Source organism: Giraffa tippelskirchi, chromosome 3, assembly GCF_054371585.1.
Source record: "Giraffa tippelskirchi isolate mGirTip1 chromosome 3, T2T-mGirTip1v1.2.pri, whole genome shotgun sequence".
Taxonomy (NCBI): Eukaryota; Metazoa; Chordata; class Mammalia; order Artiodactyla; family Giraffidae; genus Giraffa; species Giraffa tippelskirchi.
The window spans coordinates 165,739,249-165,755,298 of NC_137277.1; positions in this window are offsets into that span (position 1 = coordinate 165,739,249).

The following is a 16,050-nucleotide window of genomic DNA, read 5'->3' on the forward strand; positions in this document are numbered from 1 at the left end:
GAGAGAAAGAACTATCCCGCGAAAAGCCCAACTCTAAGGCACTGCCGGCCCGCTCACAGAACAAAGGACTGAGCGATACCAGAGGAGAGCTAGCCGGCTGCGGACCGCCCCATCCCCTGCCGGACACAGCGGGCAGGCGGGGCCCGCCAGAGCCGGAAAGGGGCAAACTCGGCTCCAGAGAGGGCACCCCCTACCAAACTGCAAACAGGCTCCCAGTTTCTAAGCAAAGACTGCCTGAGATCCCGGAGGGTCGACAGCCGCCGGGAGGGTCGCAGCCAGAGACCAGCTCCCCAGAACCGACACAAAGCACACCGGAGCCGGGCGCGCCCGTAAACCGAGGCGGGGACCAGGGAGGTGATAAGCCGCACCGCCCCAACAGGGAAGAGCGCCCTCGCCAAACTCCTGGCCGCCTGGGCAGCTCCGACCGGGAACGGCACAAGCCGCGGGCGAAACCGAGTCTGCGCCTTTGTGGAGTAACCGGGAGCCTGAACCTGAGCGGCTTAGACCTGGGAAGTGCACGCAGCTCAGGGCCCGCTCCCCGGCCGAGTAACCTGAAGCCTGAGCAGGGTAGACGGGGAAAGCACACACGCCGTGAGCGGGGGCGAACCCAGTGCGGCCGAGACACTGCGAGCTTACCACACGCACGCCAGAATTGCAGTGTTCCTTCCTCCCCACAGCACGAGTGAACAAGCGAACCTAAAGAGATCACCTCCACCGCTTTGTTGCAGGGCGGAAATTAGATACTGAAGAGATCTCCAAACAGAAGCCAAATAAACAGAGGGAAGCGCTTTGGAAGGGACAGGCCAACAGATTAAGATCCCTGTAGTTAATACCGACTGCATTGAAAAGGACCTATAGATCTTGAAAAGTATAAGCAGGAATAAGGATCTATCTAAAACTGAGCAGATCCCACACTGCTCACAACAGCTCCAGAGAAAGTCCGGGATATATATATTTTTTACTTTTTTTTTTTTTTTTTTTTAATTAAAAAAAAATTTTTTTTTTTTTCTCTTCTTTCCTTTTTCTTCAAGTCCTCTATTACACCTTTAACTTTCATTTTCATAACCCACTATTAACTTGCAAAAAAAAAAAACCCTATTTTTGAAGCAAACTACATACATATATCTTATACCTTTTGTGTTTTCTTTTTTTAATGTTTTTTTCCTGTTCTACATTTTTTTACTGTTTCTTTTTTTACTGTTTTACTGTTTTTTTTTTCTTTTTACACTGTTTCCTTTTTTCTTTTTTTTTTTTTTTAAGATTGTAAGTTTTATAAGAGTCTAACCTCTACTCTAGATTTTTAATCTTTGTTTTACATATTTGATATCAACTTTGTACATTTAAGAACCCAATCTTTAGGACCCACTTTTACTCAGGAGTGTGATCACTGGCCTGATCACTCTCTCCCCCTATTGATGCTCTTTCTTCTCCCTCAGGGAACCTCTATCTCCCACCCTCCTCCTTCTCTTCTCAACCCAATTCTGTGAATCTCTGAGGGTGTTCTGGGTACCGGAGAACACTTCAGGAACAGGATACTGCCCAGATCTCTCTCTCCCCTCTTAATTCCTCCCTTTCTACTCATGCTCACCTCTGTTACCTTCCTCCCCCCTCTCTATGTATCTCTTTGAATCACTCTGAGGGTTCCAAACTGTGGAAAGCACAGAGGGAAGTGCTTACTGGCTAGATTGCTCTCTCCACATTTGAATTCCCCTCTTCCCCTCCTGGTCACCTCAACCCACCCCCCCCACCTCATCTCTCCATGTAACTCAGTGAACCTTTCTGGGTATCCCTCACTGTGGAGAATCTTTTCACCATTAACCTAAAAGTTTTATTATTGAGGCTGTATGGAAGGAGAAGTCTTGAGGCTACTGCAAGAATAAGACTGAAAGCCAGGGGAAACATTAATTAATAAGAGACCATCCAATAGCCTCCATAAATTCACTGAAACCAAGCTCCACCCAAGAGACAATAAGTTCCAGAGCAAGACATACCACGCAAATTCTCCAGCAACGCAGGAACATAGAACTGAGCATCAATATACAGGCTGCCCAGAGGCACACCAAATCCATAGACATCTCAAAAATTAATACTGGTCACTCCATTACACTCTAGAGAGCAGAAATCCAGCTCCACCCACCAGAACACCGACACAAGCTCCTCCAACCAGGAAGCCTTGACAAGCCACCTGTCCAACCCCAACCGCAGTGAGGAACCTCCACAACAAAGAGGAACTTCATACTACCAGAATACAGAAGGGCCACGCCTAACACAGCAATCTAAACAAGATGAAAAGACAGAGAAATACTCAGCAAGTAAAGGACAATGAGAAATGCCCACAAAGCCAAACAAAAGAGGAGGAGATAGGGAATCTATCTGAAAAAGAATTTAGAATAAGGATAATAAAAATGATCCAAAATCTTGAAAGCAAAATGGAGTTACAGATAAATAGCCTGGAGACAAAGATTGAGAAGATGCAAGAAATGTTTATCAAGGACTTAGAAGAAATAAAAAGGAATCAATATAGAATGAATAATGAAATAAAGGAGATAAAAGACACTCTGGAGGGAACCAACAGTAGAATAACGGAGGCAGAAGATAGGATAAGTGAGGTAGAAGATAGAATGATGGAAATAAACGAAGCAGAGAGGAAAAAAGAAAAAAGAATCAAAAGAAATGAGGAAAACCTCCGGGACCTCTGGGACAATGTGAAACGCCCCAACATTCGAATCATAGGAGTCCCAGAAGAAGAAGATAAAAGGAAAGGCCATGAAAAAATACTCGAGGAGATAATAGTTGAGAATTTCCCTAAATTGAGGAAAGAAATAGTCACAGAAGTCCAAGAAACCCAGAGAGTTCCAAACAGGATAAACCCAAGGCGAAACACCCCAAGACACATATTAATCAAATTAACAAAGATCAAACACAAAGAACAAATATTAAAAGCAGCAAGGGAAAAACAACAAATAACACACAAGGGGATCCCCATAAGGATAACAGCTGATCTTTCAATAGAAACCCTTCAGGCTAGAAGGGAATGGCAGGACATACTTAAAGTAATGAAAGAGAATAATCTACAACCCAGATTACTGTACCCAGCAAGGATTTCATTCAGATATGAAGGAGAATTCAAAAGCTTTACAGACAAGCAAGAGCTGAGGGAATTCAGCACCACCAAACCAGCTCTCCAGCAAATGCTAAAGGATCTTCTCTAAACAGGAAACACAGAAAGGATGTTTCAACACGAACTCAAAACAACAAAGTAAATGGCAACGGGATCATACTTATCAATAATTACCTTAAATGTAAATGGGTTGAATGCCCCAACCAAAAGACAAAGGGTTGCTGAATGGATACAAAAACAAGACCCCTATATATGCTGTCTACAAGAGACCCACCTCAAAACTAGAGACACACACAGGCTGAAAGTGAAAGGATGGAAAAACATATTCCATGCAAACGGAGACCAAAAGAAAGCAGGAGTCGCAATACTCATTTCAGATAAAATAGACTTTAAAATAAAGGATGTGAAAAGGGACAAAGAAGGGCACTACATAAAGATCAAAGGATCAATTCAAGAAGAAGACGTAACAATCATAAATATATATGCACCCAACATAGGAGCACCACAATATATAAGGCAAATACTAACAAGTATGAAAGGGGAAATTAACAATAACACAATAATAGTGGGAGACTTTAATACTCCACTCACGCATATGGATAGATCAACTAAACAGAAAATTAACAAGGAAACACAAACTTTAAATGATACAATAGACAAATTAGATTTAATTGATATTTACAGGAGTTTCCACCCCAAAACAATCAATTTTACCTTTTTCTCAAGTGCACATGGAACTTTCTCCAGGATAGATCACATCCTGGGCCATAAATCTAGCCTTGGTAAATTCAAAAAAATTGAAATCATCCCAGCCATCTTCTCTGACCACAATGCAGTAAGATTAGACCTCAATTACAGGAAAAAAACTATTAAAAGTTCCAACATATGGAGGCTAAACAACACGCTTCTGAATAACCAACAAATCACAGAAGAAATCAAAAAAGAAATAAAATTATGCATGGAAACGAATGAAAATGAAAACACAACAACCCAAAACCTATGGGACACTGTAAAAGCAATACTAAGGGGAAGGTTCATAGCAATACAGGCGTACCTCAAGAAACAAGAAAAAAATCAAATAAATCAACTAACTCTACACCTAAAGCAACTAGAGAAGGAAGAAATGAAAAACCCCAGGGTCAGTAGAAGGAAAGAAATCTTAAAAATTAGGGCAGAAATAAATGCAAAAGAAACAAAAGAGACCATAGCAAAAATCAACAAAACTAAAAGCTGGTTTTTCGAGAAGATAAACAAAATTGATAAGCCATTAGCCAGACTCATCAAGAAACAAAGGGAGAAGAATCAGATCAACAAAATTAGAAATGAAAATGGAGAGATCACAACAGACTCCACAGAAATACAAAGAATCATAAGAGACTACTACCAACAGCTCTATGCCAATAAAATGGACAACTTGGAAGAAATGGACAAATTCTTAGAAAAGTATAACTTTCCAAAACTGAACCATGAAGAAATAGAAGATCTTAACAGACCCATCACAAGCACGGAAATTGAAACTGTAATCAGAAATCTTCCAGCAAACAAAAGCCCAGGACCAGACGGCTTCACAGCGGAATTCTACCAAAAATTTAGAGAAGAGCTAACACCTATCCTACTCAAACTCTTCCAGAAAATTGCAGAAGATGGTAAACTTCCAAACTCATTCTATGAGGCCACCATCACCCTAATTCCAAAACCAGACAAAGATGTCACAAAAAAGGAAAACTACAGGCCAATATCACTGATGAACATAGATGCAAAAATCCTTAATAAAATTCTAGCAAACAGAATCCAACATCATATTAAAAAGATCATACATCATGACCAAGTGGGCTTTATCCCAGGAATGCAAGGTTTTTTTAACATCCGCAAATCAATCAATGTAATACACCACATTAACAAATTGAAAGAAAAAAACCATATGGTTATCTCAATAGATGCAGAAAAAGCCTTTGACAAAATTCAGCATCCATTTATGATTAAAACCCTCCAGAAAGCAGGAATAGAAGGAACATATCTCAACATAATAAAAGCTATATATGACAAACCCACAGCAAACATTATCCTCAATGGTGAAAAATTGAAAGCATTTCCCCTAAAGTCAGGAACAAGGCAAGGATGCCCACTTTCACCACTACTATTCAACATAGTTTTGGAAGTTTTGGCCACAGCAATCAGAGCTGAAAAAGAAATAAAAGGAATACAGATAGGAAAAGAAGAAGTAAAACTCTCACTGTTTGCAGACGACATGATTCTCTACATAGAAAACCCTAAAGACTCTACTAGTAAATTACTAGAGTTGATCAATGAATATAGTAAAGTTGCAGGATATAAAATTAACACACAGAAATCCCTTGCATTCCTATACTCCAATAATGAGAAAACAGAAAGAGAAATTAAGGAAACAATACCATTCACCATTGCATCAAAAAGAATAAAATACTTAGGAATATATCTACCTAAAGAAACAAAAGACTTATATATAGAAAACTATAAAACACTGATGAAAGAAATCAAAGAGGACACAAACAGATGGAGAAATATACCGTGTTCATGGATTGGAAGAATTAATATAGTGAAAATGAGTATACTACCCAAAGCAATCTATAGATTCAATGCAATCCCTATCAAGCTACCAATGGTATTTTTCACAGAACTAGAACAAATCATCTCACAATTTGTATGGAAATATAAGAAACCTCGAATAGCCAAAGCAATCTTGAGGAAGAAGAATGGAACTGGAGGAATCAACCTGCCTGACTTCAGGCTCTACTACAAAGCCACAGTCATCAAGACAGTATGGTACTGGCACAAAGATAGAAATATAGATCAATGGAACAAAATAGAAAGCCCAGAGATAAACCCACGCACCTATGGACACCTTATCTTCGACAAAGGAGGCAAGAATATTCAATGGAGAAAAGACAATCTCTTTAACAAGTGGTGCTGGGAAAACTGGTCAACCACTTGTAAAAGAATGAAACTAGAACATTTCCTAACACCGTACACAAAAATAAACTCAAAATGGATTAAAGATCTAAATGTAAGACCAGAAACAATAAAACTCCTAGAGGAAAACATAGGCAAAACACTCTCCGACATAAATCACAGCAGGATCCTCCATGACCCACCTCCTAGAATATTGGAAATAAAAGCAAAAATAAACAAATGGGACCTAATTAAAATTAAAAGCTTTTGCACAACAAAGGAAACTATAAACAAGGTGAAAAGACAGCCTTCAGAATGGGAGAAAATAATAGCAAATGAAGCAACAGACAAACAATTAATATCAAAAATATACAAGCAACTTCTGCAGCTGAATTCCCGAAAAATAAACGACCCAATCAAAAAATGGGCCAAAGAACTAAACAGACATTTCTCCAAAGAAGACATACAGATGGCTAACAAACACATGAAAAGATGCTCAACATCACTCATTATTAGAGAAATGCAAATCAAAACCACAATGAGGTATCATTTCACACCAGTCAGAATGGCTGCTATCCAAAAGTCTACAAGCAATAAATGCTGGAGAGGGTGTGGAGAAAAGGGAACCCTCTTACACTGTTGGTGGGAATGCAAACTAGTACAGCCACTATGGAGAACAGTGTGGAGATTCCTTAAAAAACTGGGAATACAACTGCCATATGACCCAGCAATCCCACTGCTGGGCATATACACCGAGGAAACCAGAATTGAAAGAGACGCGTGTACCCCAATGTTCATCGCAGCACTGTTTACAATAGCCAGGACATGGAAGCAACCTAGATGTCCATCAGCAGACGAATGGATAAGGAAGCTGTGGTACATATACACAATGGAATATTACTCAGCCATTAAAAAAAATACATTTGAATCGGTTCTATTGAGATGGATGAAACTGGAGCCCATAATACAGAGTGAAGTAAGCCAGAAAGAAAAACACCAATACAGTATACTAATGCATATATATGGAATTTGAAAGATGGTAACGATAACCCTATATGCGAGACAGAATAAGAGACACAGATGCATGGAACAATTTTATGGACTCTGAGGGAGAAGGTGAGGGTGGGACGTTCTGGGAGAATAGCATTGAAACATGTATATTATCATATGTGAAACAGAACACCATTCCATGTTCGATGCATGAGACAAGGGCTCAGGGCCGGGGCAATGGGATGATCCAGAAGGATGGGATGGGGAGGGAGGTGGGTGGGGGGTCCAGGAGGGGGAACACATGTAAACCCATGGCTGATTCATGTCAATATATGGCAAAAACTAAAAAAAAAAAAAAAAAAAAAAAAATTAATTAAAAAAAAATTGAAAAAAAAAAAAAAAAGATAATTTCTTGAGTCCTGTTTTTTGGGGGTCCCTGTGTAGTGATTTAGCCAGGCAACTATGAGGGAGGGTGAAGGAATTAGCACAGGACAACTGGTAGTAAATAATATTTGGGCTCATGGGGTAAACTAAATCACATAAGACCCTGTCCTATAGCTCCAATATTCTTTCACATACTCGTCAAGCTAATGTCTTTTGGTGGCCTTTGATGAACAATTTAAGTAGACTTAAGCTTATATAAAAGTGTTTAAAAAAATAAGGTGGCAGCACTACTTACAATAGCTAAGACATGGAAATAATCTAAATGTCCATTGACTGAAGAAAGAATAAAGAAGAGGTGGTACATACACACACATACACACACAATGGAATGTTATTCACCCATAAAAAGAATGAAATAATGCCATTTGCAACAACATGGATGGACCTAGAGATTATTATACTAAGCAAAGTAAGTTAGAAAGAGAAAGACAAATACCATCTGATGTCACTCATATGTGGAATCTAAAACATGACACAAATGAACTTATCTATGAAACAGACTCACAGCCATAGAGAACAAACTTGTGGTTGCCAGGGGGAGGTTGCTTATGGTGGGGGAGGGATGGATTGAGGGTTTTGGACTAGCAGATGCAAACTATTACATATATATAGGATGGATAAGCCAAAAGGTCCTATTGTATGACACAGGGAACTATATTCAATATCTTGTAGTAAACTATAAGGGAAAAGAATGAAAAAATTAAGATAGAGGAGATCAGGCTCCTCACTGGGGAATTTTCCCGGAATCTGCCTGAATCTGTTGGTGATGACTCTTTAACTTTTAGGAATGAGCTTAGTAATCAGTGACCTCTGGGGAGCTGGTGGAAGATGTGAATCTAATGCCTATGCTCAGTTTACAGACCTGACAATCCCTTTCATAGCTGTCACTGGATCCCCTAGCATCTCCAGCCATAGGGACCTTGCAATCTCCAAACGTGGTAGACTGTAGACTCCGTAAATATAAATCTGGGTCTCTGAGTCCTTTAAAACTTTCAGTTCGTAGGTAACACAGGATGATAGACACCACACACCCCACGTCAGGGTGGGGCAGTGTGTCCTAATGACTTTGTGTTACAAAATTTAATTAGGTAATTTTTTGTGGTTCAGTCTGACTCTTCATGACCCCATGGACTGCAACAAGCCAGGCTTCCCTGTCCCTCATTATCTCCCAGAGTTTGCCCAAGTTCATATCCATTGCATATTTAGAGAATGTATATATTTCATTTGGAAAGGAACAAGCACACCAATCAATTTTTCTTATATAAACTACAGAATGAAAAAAAATTTGGTTGATATAGGATGATGAAAGAAGCCAAGGGATTCAGATATGATTTTGGCGGGACAATAGAATTAGATTTTTGGATTTATAGATTATTTAAATATATATGTCAAAAGCTGCATAATTTGAAGGAATCTCTTGCATTGATGGCTTTCAGGGTCAAGGAATCATTTTCAGGGAGTGTATAACCAAAAAGACTGTCCCTTAGAAAACAAGGACTCCTATCTCTTTAGTTCTTTGCTGCCCTCTCATTTCAGATGTTCTTCTTTGTCTGGCCCACCCTAAGGGATGAAATCTGGCCACTGCACATATAGTAGGCCACCCAAGAATGCTGAAAAAATCTATAACATTTTTGCCAAATTATTTTTCAAAAATCCAAAAATAGTAAGATGAAAATATTAAATTTATATTTAAGACATTTATTGGCATGGCTCCCCATTAGGAGGCTGTGAGAGCCCTTCAAAGACAGACATTATGAACTAGTGCCTGGCTTGAAGGAAGTCACAATCAATATTGAATAAATTAATAAATGACTTGGATTTAAATGAGAGATACATGAACCATATGAAACTGTCCACATGTGAAGTTAGGATGTTGGTGGACAGAGGTCAGTACCTGAGCCATGCAGCATAGAATTGGATCAGGTGTATTCCTATAGGATGCTACTCATTTCTCATCTGTATTTTTGCTATTTGTATCCTTAATGTATAGGGTATTTTATCTTCTGATCTCCTAGTTAACCATTTATTATAAATATTTTTCCACATGGCTTCAAAGCCCTCATATTGTATTTTTAATAGATGAGTATTGTTCCATTGAGTTGCTATAGGATGCTTTTCTTAAATTTTATGTCCTATTGAATTACTGGTGTGAAATTGTTGACTAAAGGGAAATGGACATTATGGTGACCATTGTTATTAATTGCCTTATTGTGATAAAAAAAAAAACCAAAAAATTCACATAAATTTATACAACAATCAGGGTAGAGAAATGAACCAATTTCCAATTTGAGTCTACCAGCAACCTCTCCCAGACCTACTTTGAAAACACAACCTCCCACATTGTACACTCCCCTCACCACAAACACCCACAGCCATTTCCTGAGGCTTGCCTCTGTAGGACACCAAAACATTCAGGGGAAAAGGAAAATGCTCCAAATGGTTCCCAGATGTCTGAATGTGTGGCATAATTGGGCATCAAAACGATTGGAGTTTTCATTTTTCAATGAGATATTTTGGCAACAGGCAAACAATCTTAATACAGTAAGTAAATTTCCCCCCTCCCTTGTCCCCCAAATAGACTTAAATTGATACAGTATTTAATGAGCATGTACTACGTGCCAGGTACAGTAGTGGGGATTAGAAAATGCAAGGCTTAAGGAAGTTCTGGAGCCAATAGGGAGAAGTTTAGTCTTTTATGAAGTGTAAGATAAGGATGTGTTTTTCTGTTTGGGCAAATGTCTTACAGCACATACTCATACTTTCAAGGGAGGACATTGTATTTCTCACACACCTCTTTAATTTGCAAATTTAGTATAATAATTACACTCTGGACAATATGTCACTTGTCTACCAAGATGCTTTTCACAAATCAGAGGAGGGAAACTAGAGACACAGAAGGGCATGCCTAAGCGCCTCAGGAGGGGGTGAGCCAGATGTGCTGCCCCTTCCCAGGGCCCAATCCTTCCTGACACTCAGGTGGCAGAGACCTGGGAAACACACAGCTTGGAATTCCAGTGCAAAGGCAGGATCACCCAGCCAGATACCATTACAGCTGTATCATTATTATTATTGAGTAAGAAACTGCTCCAAATGTGTTGGCTTAAACTGAGCATTAAGTTGCTCAGAGAGAAAAGAGCGACTCTTGGGCCACTGGCTAGAACTCATGTAGAAGAGATACAGAAGAAAATCATACCCACAAAATCTCCTGATCAGGTTTGTCTGGAAGAAGTCTAATTGTTTCAATCACACAATCTCTGTGGTTGAAGCAGACCTAGGATAAGTTTATCATTTATTTTTCAGCACTAGGGTCTTCCTTGGTGGTCCAGTTGTTGAGAGTCTGCTTTGTGAAGCAGGCGATGTGGGTTCAATCCCTGGTCGGGGAATTAAGTCCACCTGCTCCAACAAGAGAGCCCATGCATGCCAACAGATGATCCCACCTGTTGCCAAATACATAAATAAAAAGAAAATATTAGATACAAAAATATTTTTCAGTGCTATTGTGAACGAGGCAGGGTTCCTGCACAATGCTTTAGGTAGGTGACTAACTAGAAAGGTCTGCAGGGAAGGATGGGATTTGAATATAGGATCTTCAAGTGATAAGGTGCTTTAAGATTAGGTGGTCTATTGTACTATTAAAATTTTTCAAGATGAAAAGTCAGTGACTCAAAGGAGGAAAGTGGTTGGCTCAAAGTGACACAGTCCAGTGATGTCAGGGAAACAAGCAAATCACGGTCCTTCCAACCCTTGGTCTCCTAGGCTCCTGTTTTCTTTTCCACTGTCTGATATTCCGTGTTCATTTCCTAGTGAGTCAAAGACAGTGAGTGGAGGAAAAGAAGCGAATGACCATTTGGAGCTCCTTCATAACTGAGTGGCTTCCCTGGTGGCTCAAACAGTAAAGAATACGCCTGCAATGCAGGAGGTGCAGGTTCGATCACTGAGTTGGGAGATCCCCTGGAGAAGGAAATAGCAACCCACTCCAGTATTCTTATCTGGGAAATACCATGGACAGAGGGGCCTGGTGGGCTACAATTCATGGGGTCGCAAGAGTTGGGCACGTGTTAGCAACTAAACAACCACCACCACCATGAATGAGTAACCATTCTTTCCCAGATTCCATCCTGTGGTAGATAGTAGAAATGGCCACAATTCTTCACCCCTTCCTGGGTCCATACTATTTACTATGCAACTTTGCAGCTCCTCCTAGTAAGAGGTGGAATCCATTTCCATACTCTTTGAATTTGGGCTAGCCCGTGATTGACTTTGGCTGATAGAGGTGTGCCAGTTGTGAACTTCAGCCTCAAAGGGCTTATGTGCTTCTCTTCTTTCTTGGAAACATCTTGAAAATTGGCCTGGGCTAGCTGTGGAAGATGGAAACTGCATGGCCCAGCCACCCCCATCATCCCATCATCCCAAAGGCAACTAGACTGTGAGACCTATGACTGGCTATCCTAGACTAGTTACCACCACCACACACTGCCAATACACACACACCTGCTGCAGACATATGAGCAAGTCCAGAAGAAGTCAGCTACGTCTGCCCCAGGTCAGCTAAACTGTCCAGCTGGGCAAAGAGAAATGCTCAGTCTAAGCCAATGGCCTTGGGGCAGGTTGTTATGCAACAATAATAATGCTACAACTGTAATGATATCTAGTCACATGATCCTGCCTTTGCACTGGGATTCCAAGCTGCATGTTTCCCAAGGCTCTGCCACCTGTATGCCAGAAAGTATCTGGAGCACTTTCATCCTGGCTCAGCCAGTCTAGATTTATGCTATGCTCAGAGCAAACTCAAACGCACAAAGCCTGTGGGTACTGTCCTGGTGAGAGCCCTCAGAGGGAGTTTAGGATGTGGTTAGAGACAATGGGGACCAGGAGAGAGCCAGGGGCATGGAGTCTCTGGTGCTGTGATTCGCTGAACCTTTGCCTGGGGCATCCCCCATGGACACCAAAGGTCTGGCTTATTTAATGCTATAGGTGCAGCTTGCTATGGACTGAATTGTGTCCCCTCAAAATTCATCTGTTGAAGCCCTAATCTCCCGTATGATGGTATTTGGAGCTTGAGCCTTTGGAGAGGTTTCCCAGGTGGCACTAGTGGTAAAGAACCTGCCTGACAATGCAGGAGACATAAGAGATGGGGGTTCGATCCCTGGGTCTGGAAGACCCTCTGGAGGAGGACATGGCAATCTGCTCCAGTATTCTTGCCTGGAGAATCCCATAGACAGAGAAGCCTGGTGGGCTATGGTCCATAGGGTTGCAAAGAGTTGGACACAACTAAAGTGACTTAGCACACATGCATGCATTGATTCATTTATAGCACGAGAGAAATTATGTATGTTTGTGTCTACCAAAGGCATTGAAATATGGCTTTGGAAAGTCATCAGGTTTACATGAAGTCACGAGGGTAGGATCCTCATGATAGGAGCGATGCTCTTATAAAAAGAGACAACAGACAGCCCATCTCTTTTTCTCCCTGCACTCTTTTCCCTCTCGGCAGTGTGCAGATATAGTGAGAAGTCTGCCACCTGCAAGCCAGAAAGAAAGTTCTCATCAGAATGCAACCATGCTGGCACCTTGATCGAGGACTTCCAGCCTTTAGAACTATGAGATAATAAACTTCTGCTGTTTAAGCCACCCAGTCTAGGGTATTTGGAATGGCAGGCCCAAAGTAATACACAGCTGTTTCTAGTTAGACAGATGTTTGGCATTGCTTCAGGGGAAAATAATCTGAATGATTAAATGCATTTTTCACTCCAGATGTTTTGGCAATGTGAAGATGTAGCCAACATGTGCTTGTGGGATGACCCTGTGGCTATCCTGGGGAGTAGCTTCTGGACAAAGCGAGGAAATTCTGGGAGCGATCAGGGGAAGCTCTCTTCTCTTTTGTGCCGAGGATGCACATGTTATTGGAAGAGGGCACTCCATATGCGGGCTTTTTGTCCATGGAGATTTATGAAATACATCCAGCCTCCTCCCTTTAGTTGCAAAGAGACAACATTGAACAAGCCTGCCTGATAGTTTGTCATTGTTCTCTCCCTCTGTTCAGATTGTTGATAGTCACTGCTGAGTTTGTGGTTGAAAATTATGAGAAGTAAATTCTGGGCAAGGTCAAATGAGTGAGCTAAAGAACGTCAAAAGATGAATAGGTGACTAGGACGTGTGCTGAAAAGGGTCCCCAGTACCAGCTTTACAACGATAAAAGGCTTGTCTTAATGAATAAATATTAAATAAATGTATAAATATAAATTAAGGTCTTATTTAAACTCCTCCTCCCTTCCTCCAAACCAAGAACTCTGTTAATGATTCTTTCTCACATGTGACTCAGAATCAGGTTTGCTGACCACACAGAGGGGAATTCTCTATTGCAGGATTTTGTTGTTTAGTTGCTAAGTCATGTCCAACTCTTTGCAACTCCATGGGCTGCACCACTCCAGTCTTCCCTGTCCTTCACTATCTCCCGGAGTTTGTTCAAACTCATGTCCATTGAGTCGATGATGCCATCCAACCTACTGCAGGATGGGTAAACTTTTTATAAGCATAGATAGTACATAATTTTGGCTTTGCTAGCCATAAATGCTGTAGCTACTCAACTTTACTATTGTTAAATGAAAGCAGCCATAGATAACACTTAGACAAATGTGTTTTTTTTTTTTTTTTTTCATCAAAAGCAGTGACTGCCTGGATTTGGCTCATGCCCCATGGTTTGCCAATTCTACTCTACTAGGTTCAATGAATTAATGTTTCTAAGGTGCTTTAAGCAGCTCCTGGAATATGATGATACTTTGGAATTGTTGGTTATTGGTTTTCTTCACATGACCTGGAAAAAGGCAGTAGGAGCTAAGTCATAAGGAGAAATGGGTTAATATACAGTGAATATGAGACTCAGTCAGATGAAAATAAGGACAGGGGGTCAATTGAAGGGACGTACACACAGCCCCAGCACTTGGCAGAGAATTGCCTTAGGTCACTATAACAAAGTGCCATGGCTTATGAACAAGAGAATTTTTTTTTTTCTCTCATAGTTCTGGAGATTGAAAGTCTGAGATAAGGGTGCCAGCAAGGTCAGGGAGGGAACCTCTTCCAGGTTGCAGACGTGTTGCAGGAAGGGGGACCCCTTCCAGGGCCCAAAATGGCTCTTGTCTAACACTCAGAAATGAATTGTCTGAGGAGACACATGTGCTGACAAAGCAACAGATTTTCTCAGGAAAAGCCCCCTGGGTGGAGAGCAGTAGGGTAAGGGAAACCAGGAGAACTTTTATGGTGATGGGATTAGTTTCCAGGTTGTCTTTAGTCAATCATTTTGACTGAGAGTCCTTCTTGGTGGTGCACGCCTTGTTCAGCCAAGATGGATGCCAGCGAGAAGGATTCTGAGAAGTGGTCGGACATATGGTGTCTCCTTTTGACCTTTCCCGAACTCTTCTCGTTGGTGGTGGCTTATTAGTTCCGTGTTCTTTACCAGGACAATTCATGTAAATGGTTACTATCATGCCTGGCCAGGGTGGGCAGTGTCAGTCAGTGTGCTTCCCCTAACAGATGGACTCCTCTGTCTGTTCTTATGGCAGAAAGAGGACTAGAGAAATTTCCCGGGTCCCTCCCCGACAAGGGAAGTGTGGGTGGGCTTCCTTTGTGGCTCAGATGGTAAAGAATCCGTCTGCAACCCGGGAGACCTGGGTTCGATCCCTGGGTTAGGAAGATCCCCTGGAGAAGGGAAAAGCTACCCACTCCAGTATTCTGGCCTGGAGAATTCCATGGACTGTATAGTTCATGGGGTCGCAAAGAGTCAGACACGACTGAGAGACTTACATTCACTTTTGCTTGGGTATGTTCTCAGTCATGTGACTCTTTGTGACCCCCATGGACTGTAGCCCACCAGTCTCCTCTGTTCATGAAATTTTCCAAGCAAGAATGCTGGAGTGGGTTGTCATTTCCTTCTCTACTGGGGCCCCTTTTATAAGGATATTAATCCCATTTATGAGGGCTCTCCCCTCAGGACCAAGAGCTTCACTTCTTAACATCATTCTATTATAAGTTAGAATGTCAACATTTAAATTTCAGGGGAATACAAACATTCAGTCCACTGTTATAATTCTTTTGCCATGCCAGGAGATTAACATGCCATGTTCTGTAGTGGAGTAAGTCCTGCTACCTTTCCCTTCTATTTTAGCTTTATGAACTAACAGTCCATAGATATGCTGCTTGCATAAACGAACTGATATCCTCTATCACACAGTATCCAGTAGAATATGAGGTTATCACTGCAACAATTCCAAGCAAACAAAACTCTAAGCCCCAAGACAAAGTGTCATCTTGCATGATCCAGATTAAGGGTCCTTGCTAACAACATTCCTACATGATTTACAAACCTTTTCACTCAATCCTGGTTGCATTGGCTTTTCCATTGCTCTATTAGCTTAGTGCAGGTGTGTGAAAAGATTTGAGCATGATGAATTGTTTCTCCAAGAGCCAAAAAAGTAAATGATGAAAGAATTGGATAGAAAACATGTTAACAAGATATTTTATATTAGCTCCAAGGAGCTAGATCAATTACTATGATGTGTTACATGTTCAGA